Below are 12,020 nucleotides of genomic sequence, written 5' to 3'. Positions count from 1 at the left end.
ATCCAAAATTCTAAAATAGCATGGTCGCTACCTCCTAGGGTCCCAGCCACTTTTACCTCCTCAACCATTTCCTCCCTGTTTATAAGGATTAGATCCAAGGTAGCAGTTCCCCTTGTTTTCTCCCTTACCTTTTGGAAGATAAAGTTGTCAGCAAGAGAGGATAAGAATTTCCTTGACCTGTTAGTTTTGCCTGAGAGAGATTCCCAACAAATGTCTGGATAGTTGAAATCTCCCATGACAACTATGTCATATTTTTTGGAGAACTTGGCCATTTGATGCATAAAGAGTTCATCCATATCTTCAGCTTGCACAGGCGGCCTGTAGTAAATGCCTACAATGGTGTCCTTTCCATTGTACTGTCCTTGTATTCTTACCCAAACAGTTTCCACAGAACTCCCAGTCTCTGAAGCTTCAATCTCTGTGCAGATATACGCGTTTCTAACATACAATGCGACACCCCCTCCTCGTTTATCAAGTCTGTTTCTTGCAAATAAGTTGTATCCTTCTAGTCTTGTATTCCAATCATGTGTATTGTCCCACCAAGTTTCGGTGATTCCAATTACATCATATTTCTTTTCCTGTGTTAGTAGTTCCAATTCTCCTTGTTTGTTGCCCATGCTTTGTGCATTAGTATAGAAACATTTTAGTTTGTGATTGGTTTCTCTTTCTCCAATATTTTTATTAATTAGATTATTTCGTCTTTGTTCTTCCTTTCCACTTCTAATAGCAGAGTTCTCAATAGCATTTGTCAGGTGTATGGCTTTTTCTGGTCTTTTGCTTCCCTTCCCATGTTGTTCTAGTTTAAAGCTCTCCTTACAAGTGTAGCAAGGCGACTTCCAAATACCTGCTTTCCAGTCTTCGTAAGGTGCACCCCATCTCTAGCAAGTAGTCCATCGTATAAGTAGTTCACTCCGTGATCCAGAAATCCAAATCGTTGCTGACGGCACCATCGACGTAGCCAGTTGTTCACCTGCAGAATCTTATTCCACCTCCTTGTTCCATGGCCATCCACTGGGAGGATGGAAGAGAAGACCACCTGCGCTCCCAGTTCTTTTACTTTCTTGCCTAAGTCTTCAAAGTCTCTGCAGATGGTTACCAGGTCGTTTCTTGCGGTGTCATTTGTTCCCACATGTAGTAGCAGGAATGGATAGTCATCTGTAGGTCTGAAGAGTCCTGATATCCTGTCAGACACATCTTTAATTTTTGCACCTGGAAGACAGCACATTTCTCTTGAAGTTATATCCGGTCTGCAGATAGCGGCCTCTGTTCCTCTCAACAGGGAATCCCCCATGACCACCACTCTCCGTTTCTTCTTCACAACATTTTTCTTTCTCCATCTAGGAGGACTCTGAAGGCGTACAAGGTTGCTGTTTGTTGGCAAAGTCTTATCCTGATGTGTTTCGTCATCGTTTTCCTGCGTGAGAGCCTGGTACTGGTTTCTGAGCAGTATGGGTGCTGACTGCCTCCTGATCCTCCTGCTTCTCTGGGTCACATGTCTCCATTCCTCTGTTTATTCAGGTGCACTTCGAATTTCTTCTCTTTCTGTAACATGAAGAGATAATTCTGCTCTGTCCAAGAACTCTTCACCTTCCTTAATGATCTTCAACGTAGCTAACCTCTCTTCGAGATTTTGCAACTTTTCCTCCAACAGGGTCACAAGCTTGCATTTGTGGCAAGAGAAGTTTGGCTTTTCCACTGGTAAATCTGTAAACATGTAGCAAGAAATGCAGCTCACCAAATGGCTCCTGGCCTCTTCCATCTTGAGATTTCTTAAAAATGATGAAAGATGAGCAAAAATTTTTCCGATTTCCTCTTTTCAGCTGCAACGGCCAAAACCCAGTGATCGTTGAGCTCACGGAGACTCTTCACTTATCCCAGAAGGCACTGGGAATATGCAAATGATCTCCTCAAGACTCTTCCCCTGGAACACTTAGACACTGTCAAAAACACACATGCTTGCCAAAAGCAAAAAAGGGTAGAAATAATCACATTGGTAAAAGTAATGCTCATTAAACCAGCAATAGAATATGCTAACTAATGCTAATTAAGCCAACAATATACGTTTGTGATCAAAATAAAGAAAAGACACATGTTTCTGCCCGGGATCAAAACAGGGAACTTTCAGGAGGATGGCAAACAGGACAATCACTACACTACAGTAACCAGACAAGAGCGTTTACTGTGGTCATGGCAAGCATTAAAGATCAAGCACTCATTGTCAAAAGCGCTAGTTTGCAAGAGAAACGCTGTGTTTCTGCCCAGTTTCGAAGTGAGGACCTTCCGCGTGTAAAGCGAACATGATACACGCTACACTACAGAAACCAACCAATTCAAAAAAACAAAAAGTGCTGTGGTCATGACAAGCAATAAAAAACAAGCACTGAAAGTCAAAAAGATCGTTTTCCAAGAGAAAAGCTGTGGTTCTGCCCAGTTTCGAACTGGGGACCTTTCGCGTGTGAGGTGAACGTGATAGCCTCTACACTACAGAAACCAGAAGCAAGTGCTTACTGTGGTGACAACAAGCAATCGAGATCAAGAACTGAAAGTCAAAAGCTTGGATACCAAAGGGTAACATCGTGTTTCTGCCCAGTTTCGAACTGGGGACCTTTCGCGTGTTAGGCGAACGTGATAACCACTACACTACAGAAACCAGCTGCAGAAGGTTACTGTGGTCATGACGAGCCATCGAGAACAAAGACTCAACGTCAAAAGCTTTAGCATCAACGCCTAATGTCATGCTTCTATCCAGTTTCGAACTGAGGACCTTTCGTGTGTAAAGCAAACGTGATAACCGCTACACTACAGAAACCAACCGATTCAAAAAAAAACAAAAAATGCTGTGGTCATGGCAAGCAATAAAGAACAAGCACTGAAAGTCAAAAATATCGTTTTCCAAGAGAAAAAAAAGCTGTGTTTCCGCCCAGGTTCGAACTGGGGACCTGTCACGTGTGAGGAGAACGTGACAACCACTACACTTCAGAAACTCCATGCAAAGCTAAAGATGTTTAAACATGCTGAAATGAACTTGAAAAAGAAAAAAACAGCCAGCCAAAGTCAAGAGGTCTTCCTCTATGTCTGAAGACAGGACAAAGTGCATTTTGCAACACAGGAACCTTTCATTTGTCAGGCTATTGGAGAAAAAGAACAAACAGGGAAACAAAACCATGCTCCACAAAACATTCTCATGCCTTTGTCCAAAAGCCAAAAAGAAAAAGCACCTAGATGCCTGCTTTCGCACCATGATCCTATCAGGTGTTACTTGAATTAGGAACACTTAGACACTGTCAAAAACACACATGCTTGCCAAAAGCAAAAACGGGTAGAAATAATCACATTGGTAAAAGTAATGCTCATTAAACCAGCAATAGAATATGCTAACTAAGGCTAATTAAGCCAACAATATACGTTTGTGATCAAAATAAAGAAAAGCCACATGTTTCTGCCCGGGATCAAAACAGGGAACTTTCAGGAGGATGGCAAACAGGACAATCACTACACTACAGTAACCAGACAAGAGCGTTTACTGTGGTCATGGCAAGCATTAAAGATCAAGCACTCATTGTCAAAAGCACTAGTTTGCAAGAGGAACGCTGTGTTTCTGCCCAGTTTCGAACTGAGGACCTTTCGCATGTAAAGCGAACGTGATAACCGCTACACTACAGAAACCAACCGATTCAAACAAACAAAAAATGCTGTGGTCATGGCAAGCAATAAAGAACAAGCACTGAAAGTCAAAAAGATCGTTTTCCAAGACAAAAAGCTCGTTTTCCAAGACAAAAGCTGTGTTTCTGCCCAGTTTCGAACTGGGGACTTTTCGCGTGTGAGGCAAACGTGATAACCGCTACACTACAGAAACCGGATGCAAGCGCTTACTGTGGTGACAACAAGCAATCGAGATCAAGAACTGAAAGTCAAAAGCTTGGATACCAAAGGGTAACAGCGTGTTTCTGCCCAGTTTCGAACTGGGGACCTTTCGCGTGTTAGGCGAACGTGATAACCACTACACTACAGAAACCGGCTGCGGAAGGTTACTGTGGTCATGACGAGCCATCGAGAACAAAGACTCAACGTCAAAAGCTTTAATATCAACGCCTAATGTCATGCTTCTATCCAGTTTCGAACAGAGGACCTTTCGCGTGTGAGGTGAACGTGACAACCACTACACTTCAAAAACTCCATGCAAAGATAAAGATGTTTAAACATGCTGAAATGAACTTGAAAAAGAAAAAAACAGCCAGCCAAAGTCAAGAGGTCTTCCTCTATGTCTGAAGACAGGACAAAGTACATTTTGCAACACAGGAACCTTTCATTTGTCAGGCTATTGGAGAAAAAGAAAAAACAGGGAAACAAAACCATGCTCCACAAAACATTCTCATGCCTTTGTCCAAAAGCCAAAAAGAAAAAGCACCTAGATGCCTGCTTTCGCACCATGATCCTATCAGGTGTTACTTGAATTAGGAACACTTAGACACTGTCAAAAACACACATGCTTGCCAAAAGCAAAAACGGGTAGAAATAATCACATTGGTAAAAGTAATGCTCATTAAACCAGCAATAGAATATGCTAACTAAGGCTAATTAAGCCAACAATATACGTTTGTGATCAAAATAAAGAAAAGCCACATGTTTCTGCCCGGGATCAAAACAGGGAACATTCAGGAGGATGGCAAACAGGACAATCACTACACTACAGTAACCAGACAAGAGCGTTTACTGTGGTCATGGCAAGCATTAAAGATCAAGCACTCATTGTCAAAAGCGCTAGTTTGCAAGAGGAACGCTGTGTTTCTGCCCAGTTTCAAACTGAGGACTTTTCACGTGTAAAGCGAACGTGATAACCGCTACACTACAGAAACCAACCGATTCAAACAAACAAAAAATGCTGTGGTCATGGCAAGCAATAAAGAACAAGCACTGAAAGTCAAAAAGATCATTTTCCAAGAGAAAAAGCTGTGTTTCTGCCCAGTTTCGAACTGGGGACCTTTCGCGTGTGAGGCGAACGTGATAACCGCTACACTACAGAAACCGGATGCAAGCGCTTACTGTGGTGACAACAAGCAATCGAGATCAAGAACTGAAAGTCAAAAGCTTGGATACCAAAGGGTAACAGCGTGTTTCTGCCCAATTTCGAACTGGGGACCTTTCGCGTGTTAGGCGAACGTGATAACCACTACACTACAGAAACCGGCTGCGGAAGGTTACTGTGGTCATGACGAGCCATCGAGAACAAAGACTCAACGTCAAAAGCTTTAATATCAACGCCTAATGTCATGCTTCTATCCAGTTTCTAACTGGGGACCGTTCGCGCGTGAGGTGAACGTGACAACCACTACACTTCAGAAACTCCATGCAAAGCTAAAGATGTTTAAACATGCTGAAATGAACTTGAAAAAGAAAAAAACATCCAGCCAAAGTCAAGAGGTCTTCCTCTATGTCTGAAGACAGGACAAAGTGCATTTTGCAACACAGGAACCTTTCATTTGTCAGGCTATTGGAGAAAAAGAACAAACAGGGAAACAAAACCATGCTCCACAAAACATTCTCATGCCTTTGTCCAAAAGCCAAAAAGAAAAAGCACCTAGATGCCTGCTTTCGCACCTTGATCCTATCAGGTGTTACTTGAATTAGGAACACTTAGACACTGTCAAAAACACACATGCTTGCCAAAAGCAAAAACGGGTAGAAATAATGATATTGGTAAAAGTAATGCTCATTAAACCAGCAATAGAATATTCTAACTAAGGCTAATTAAGCCAACAATATACGTTTGTGATCAAAATAAAGAAAATCCACATGTTTCTGCCCGGGATCAAAACAGGGAACTTTCAGGAGGATGGCAAACAGGACAATCACTACACTACAGTAACCAGACAAGAGCGTTTACTGTGGTCATGGCAAGCATTAAAGATCAAGCACTCATTGTCAAAAGCACTAGCTTGCAAGAGGAACGCTGTGTTTCTGCCCAGTTTCGAACTGAGGACCGTTCGCGTGTAAAGCGAACGTGATAACCGCTACACTACAGAAACCAACCGATACAAACAAGCAAAAAATGCTGTGGTCATGGCAAGCAATAAAGAACAAGCACTGAAAGTCAAAAAGATCGTTTTCCAAGACAAAAAGCTCGTTTTCCAAGACAAAAGCTGTGTTTCTGCCCAGTTTCGAACTGGGGACTTTTCGCGTGTGATGCGAAAGTGATAACCGCTACACTACAGAAACCGGAAGCAAGCGCGTACTGTGGTGACAACAAGCAATCGAGATCAAGACCTGAAAGTCAAAAGCTTGGATACCAAAGGGTAACAGCGTGTTTCTGCCCAGTTTAGAACTGGGGACCTTTGGTGTGTTAGGCGAACGTGATAACCACTACACTACAGAATCCGGCTGCGGAAGGTTACTGTGGTCATGACGAGCCATCGAGAACAAAGACTCAACGACAAAAGCTTTAATGTCAACGCCTAATGTCATGCTTCTATCCAGTTTCGAACTGGGGACCGTTGGCGTGTGAGGTGAACTTGACAACCACTACACTTCAGAAACTACATGCAAAGATAAAGATGTTTAAACATGCTGAAATGTACTTGAAAAAGAAAAAAACAGCCAGCCAAAGTCAAGAGGTCTTCCTCTATGTCTGAAGACAGGACAAAGTGCAGTTTGCAACACAGGAACCTTTCATTTGTCAGGCTATTGGAGAAAAAGAACAAACAGGGAAACAAAACCATGCTCCACAAAACATTCTCATGCCTTTGTCCAAAAGCCAAAAAGAAAAAGCACCTAGATGCCTGCTTTCGCACGTTGATCCTATCAGGTGTTACTTGAATTAGGAACACTTAGACACTGTCAAAAACACACATGCTTGCCAAAAGCAAAAACGGGTAGAAATAATCACATTGGTAAAAGTAAAGCTCATTAAACCAGCAATAGAATATGCTAACTAAGGCTAATTAACCCCTTCACCCCCAAGGGTGGTTTGCACGTTCATGACCAGGCCAATTTTTACAATTCTGACCACTGTCCCTTTATGAGGTAATAACTCTGAAACGCTTCCATGGATCCCGGTGATTCTGACATTGTTTTCTCGTGACATATTGTACTTCATGTTAGTGGTAAAATTTCATTCAAATAACTTGCGTTTATTTGTGAGAAAAACGGAAATTTGGCGAAAATTTTGAAAATTTTGCAATTTTCCAACTTTGAATTTTTATGCCCTTAAATCACAGAGATACGGCACACAAAAAACTTGATAACTAACATTTCCCACATGATTACTTTACATCAGCACAATTTTGGAACCAAAATTTTTTTTTTGTTAGGAAGTTATAAGGGTTAAAATTTGACCAGCAATTTCTCATTTTTACAACACCATTTTATTTTTAGGACCACATCACATTTGAAGCCACTTTGAGGGGTCTATATGATAGAAAATACCCAAAAGTGACACCATTCTAAATACTGCACCCCTTAAGGTGCTCAAAACCACATTCAAGAAGTTTATTAACCCTTTAGGTGCATCACATGAAATTTTTTGAATATTTTAAAAAAAATGAACATCTAACTTTTTTTCGTAAAAAAAATACTTCAGGTTCAATTTTTTTTATTTTACCAAGGGTAACAGGAGAAATTGAACTGCAAAAGTTATTGTGCAGTTTGTCCTGAGTACGCAGATACCTGATATGTGGGGGGGAACGACTGTTTCGGCGCATGGCAGAGCTCAGAATGGAAGGAGCGCAGTTTGACTTTTTCAATGCAAAATTGGCTGGAATTCAGATTGGACGCCATGTCACGTTTGGAGAGTCCCTGATGTACCTAAACAGTGGAAACCCCCTACAAGTGACCCCATTTTGGAAACTAGACCCCCCAAGGTACTTATCTAGATGTGTGGTGAGAACTTTGAACCCCCATGGGCTTCACAGAAGTTTATAACATAAAGCCATACAATTAAAAAATCATATTTTTTTCCACAAAAATGATCTTTTCACCCTCAATTCTTATTTTCCCAAGGGTAACAGGACCCTAAAAGTTATTGTGCAATTTGTCCTGAGTACGCTGATACCCCACATGTGGGGGTAAACCACTATTTGGGCGCATGGCAGAGCTCGGAAGGGAAGCAGCGCCACTTGACGTTTTTGGCTGGAATTGAGATCGGACACCATGTCGCGTTTGGAAAACCCCTGATGTACCAAAACAGTGGAAACCCCCCACAAATGACACCATTTTGGAAAATAGACCCCCTAAGGAACTTATCTAGATGTGTGGTGAGAACTTTGACCCCCCCAGTGCTTCACAGAAGTTTACAACGCCCGGGCGTGAAAATAAAAAATTCGTATTTTTTCCACAAAGATGATCTTTTAGTCACCATTTTTTTATTTTCCCAAGGGTACCAGGAGAAATTGGACCCCAAAAGTTGTTGTCCAATTTGTCCTGAGTATGCTGATACCCCATATGTGGGAGAAAACTACTGTATGGGCACACGTCGGGGCTCGGAAGGGAAGTAGTGACGTTTTGGAATGCAGACTTTGATGGAATGGTCTGCGGGTGTCATGTTGCCTTTGGAGAGCCCCTAATGTACCTAAACAGTGGAAACCCCCCACAAATGACACCATTTTGTAAACTAGACCCCCCAAGGAACTTATCTAGATGTGTGGTGAGCACTTTGACCCCCCCAGTGCTTCACAGAAGATTACAGCGCCCGGGCGTGAAAATAAAAAATTCGTATTTTTTCCACAAACATGATCTTTTAGTCACCATTTTTTTATTTTCCCAAGGGTACCAGGAGAAATTGGACCCCAAAAGTTGTTGTCCAATTTGTCCTGAGTATCAATACCCCATATGTGGGAGAAAACTACTGTATGGGCACACGTCGGGGCTCGGAAGGGAAGTAGTGACGTTTTGGAATGCAGACTTTGATGGAATGGTCTGCGGGTGTCATGTTGCCTTTGGAGAGCCCCTAATGTACCTAAACAGTGGAAACCCCCCACAAATGACACCATTTTGTAAACTAGACCCCCCAAGGAACTTATCTAGATGTGTGGTGAGCACTTTGACCCCCCCAGTGCTTCACAGAAGTTTACAACGCCCGGGCGTGAAAATAAAAAATTCGTATTTTTTCCACAAACATGATCTTTTAGTCACCATTTTTTTATTTTCCCAAGGGTACCAGGAGAAATTGGACCCCAAAAGTTGTTGTCCAATTTGTCCTGAGTATGCTGATACCCCATATGTGGGAGAAAACTACTGTATGGGCACACGTCGGGGCTCGGAAGGGAAGTAGTGACGTTTTGGAATGCAGACTTTGATGGAATGGTCTGCGGGTGTCATGTTGCCTTTGGAGAGCCCCTAATGTACCTAAACAGTGGAAACCCCCCACAAATGACACCATTTTGTAACCTAGACCCCCCAAGGAACTTATCTAGATGTGTGGTGAGCACTTTGACCCCCCCAGTGCTTCACAGAAGTTTACAACGCCCGGGCGTGAAAATAAAAAATTCGTATTTTTTCCACAAACATGATCTTTTAGTCACCATTTTTTTATTTTCCCAAGGGTACCAGGAGAAATTGGACCCCAAAACTTGTTGTCCAATTTGTCCTGAGTACGCTGATTTCCCATATGTGGGAGAAAACTACTGTATGAACACACGTCGGGGCTCGGAAGGGAAGCAGTGACGTTTTGGAATGCATACTTTGATGGAATGGTCTGCGGGTGTCATGTGCGTTTGGAGAGCCCCTGATGTACCTAAACTATTGAAACTCCCCACAAGTGACCCCATTTTGGACACTAGACCCCCACGGAACTTTTCTAGATGTGTGGTGAGCACTTTGAACCCCCAAGTGCTTCACAGAAGTTTATAACGCTCGGACGTGAAAATAAAAAAATCATTTTTTTCCACAAAAATGATATTTTTGCCCCCAATTTTTTATTTTCCTAAGGGTAACAGGAGAAATTGGACCCCAAAAATTGTTTTGCAATTTGTCCTGAGTAGGCTGATACCCTACATGTGGGGGTAAAACACTGTTTGGGCGCATAGCAGAGCTTGGAAGGGAAGGAGCACCATTTGACTTTTTCAACTCAGAATTGGCTGGAATTGAGATCAGACGCCTTGTTGCATTTGGAGAGCCCCTGATGTGCCCAAACAGTGGAAACCCCCAATTCTAACTCCAACCCGAACCCCAACACGCCCCTAACCCTAGCCCTAACCCTAGCCCTAACCCTAGCCCTAGCCCTAACCCTAGCCCTAACCCTAGCCCTAACCCTAGCCCTAGCCCTAGCCCTAGCCCTAGCCCTAACCCTAACCCTACCCTAACCCTACCCCAACACACCCCTAGCCCTAACCCTAATGGAAAAATGGAAATAAATACATTTTTTTATTTTATTATTTTTCCCTAACTAAGGGGGTGATAACGGGGGGTTTGATTTACTATTTATGGCGGTTTTTATGTTTGGCGGCTGTCGCACGCTAAAAGACGCTTTTTATTGTAAAAATAGTTTTTGCATCACCACATATTGAGAGCTATAATTTTTCCGTATTTTGATCCACCGAGTCATGTGAGGTCTTATTTTTTGCGGGACGAGTTGACGTTTTTATTGGTACCATTTTCGGGCACGTGAAATTTTTTGATCGCTTTTTATTCCGATTTTTGTGACGCAGAATGAACAAAAACCAGCGTTTCATGAATTTCTTTTGGGGGGGGTGCGTTTACACCGTTCCGCGTGCGGTAAAATTGATAAAGCGGTTTTATTCTTCGGGTCAGTACGGTTACAGCGATACCTCATTTAGGTCGTTTTTTTATGTTTTTGTCAGTTTTATGCAATGAAAACTATTTTATATAAAAAATAATTATTTTTGCATCGCTTTATTCTGCGAGTTATAACTTTTTTATTTTTTTGCTGATGATGCTGTGTGACGGCTTGTTTTTTGCGGGACAAGATGACGTTTTCAGCGGTACCATGGATATTTATATGCGTCTTTTTGATCGCGCGTTATTGCACTTTTTGTTTGGCGGTATGAAAATAAATCATTATTTTTTGCTTCGTTTTTTATTTTTGTTTTTTAAGGGGTTCGCTAAAGGGGTTAACTATTGGGACAGTTTTATAGGGCAGGTCGTTACGGACGCGGCGATACCTAATATGTGTACTTTTATTGTTTTTTTTTTTATTATTTTCAAAAAATGAATTTATTGGGGAATATTTTTTTTTTTTTTTACTAATTTATTTGGCGATTTTTTTTAATTTATTTTTACACTTTTTTTTAATATTTTTTTTAACTTTATTACATAGTCCCAGGTGGGACATCACTGTCCTGTGACAGATCGCTGATCTGTCACATCACAGATCACTGTGACAGATCAGCAATCTGTCACAGGCAGTGCACAAGGCTTCCTCATGCATGCGCTTTGCAGGCACTGAGGAAGCCAGCTTCCCCAGGCCCCCGAAGGCCCCCGTCGCCATCTTGGATTCGGGGGCCTGGAGGAAAGGAGCCCCCCGCAGCAGCGCTGCACATTGCGCTGCCGTGGGGGGCTCAGGGAAGCACGGAGGGAGCCCCCTCCCTGCCGATGCTTCCCTTTAACCCCCGGTACACCGCGATCATGTTTGATCGCGGTGTGCAAGGGGTTAACGTGTCGGGGGCGGTCCGTGACCGCCCCTGACACATTGTGCCGGGTGTCAGCTGTGATAATCAGCTGACACCCGGCCGCGATCAGCGGCGCTCACCACGTGGGCGCCGCTGATCGCGGTAGACATACTATCCCGTCCCCGGTCATACGGGCCCGGGTACTGTGGACGGGATAGTACGTCTCATGTCAGGAAGGGGTTAAGCCAACAATATACGTTTGTGATCAAAATAAAGAAATGCCACGTGTTTCTGCCCGGGATCAAAGCAGGGAACTTTCAGGAGGATGGCAAACAGGACAATCACTACACTACAGTAACCAGACAAGAGCGTTTACTGTGGTCATGGCAAGCATTAAAGATCAAGCACTCATTGTCAAAAGCACTAGTTTACAAGAGAAACGCTGTGTTTCTGCCCAGT

At 42.7% G+C, this 12,020-nt stretch overlaps 6 non-coding genes across 6 annotated transcripts; all 6 read right to left on the bottom strand.

Moving 5' to 3' along the window:
- Nucleotides 1-2,577: 2,577 nt before the first annotated feature.
- On the bottom strand, nucleotides 2,578-2,650 carry TRNAV-AAC (transfer RNA valine (anticodon AAC)). The gene has a single exon. It is a non-coding gene; the product is annotated as a tRNA-Val (tRNA).
- A 943-nt stretch (nucleotides 2,651-3,593) lies between these two features.
- Nucleotides 3,594-3,666, bottom strand: TRNAV-UAC (transfer RNA valine (anticodon UAC)). The gene has a single exon. It is a non-coding gene; the product is annotated as a tRNA-Val (tRNA).
- Nucleotides 3,667-3,942: 276 nt separating this feature from the next.
- Nucleotides 3,943-4,015, bottom strand: TRNAV-AAC (transfer RNA valine (anticodon AAC)). Its single transcript has one exon. It is a non-coding gene; the product is annotated as a tRNA-Val (tRNA).
- Nucleotides 4,016-4,953: 938 nt separating this feature from the next.
- Nucleotides 4,954-5,026, bottom strand: TRNAV-CAC (transfer RNA valine (anticodon CAC)). Its single transcript has one exon. It is a non-coding gene; the product is annotated as a tRNA-Val (tRNA).
- Nucleotides 5,027-5,112: 86 nt separating this feature from the next.
- On the bottom strand, nucleotides 5,113-5,185 carry TRNAV-AAC (transfer RNA valine (anticodon AAC)). Its single transcript has one exon. It is a non-coding gene; the product is annotated as a tRNA-Val (tRNA).
- A 768-nt stretch (nucleotides 5,186-5,953) lies between these two features.
- On the bottom strand, nucleotides 5,954-6,026 carry TRNAV-UAC (transfer RNA valine (anticodon UAC)). The gene has a single exon. It is a non-coding gene; the product is annotated as a tRNA-Val (tRNA).
- Nucleotides 6,027-12,020: the final 5,994 nt, after the last annotated feature.

The sequence above is a fragment of the Dendrobates tinctorius genome, unplaced genomic scaffold (assembly GCF_039654945.1).
Source record: "Dendrobates tinctorius isolate UK_male_01 unplaced genomic scaffold, ASM3965494v1 ptg000432c, whole genome shotgun sequence".
Lineage (NCBI taxonomy): Eukaryota > Metazoa > Chordata > Amphibia > Anura > Dendrobatidae > Dendrobates > Dendrobates tinctorius.
This window is presented reverse-complemented; position numbering and strand designations above follow the sequence as displayed.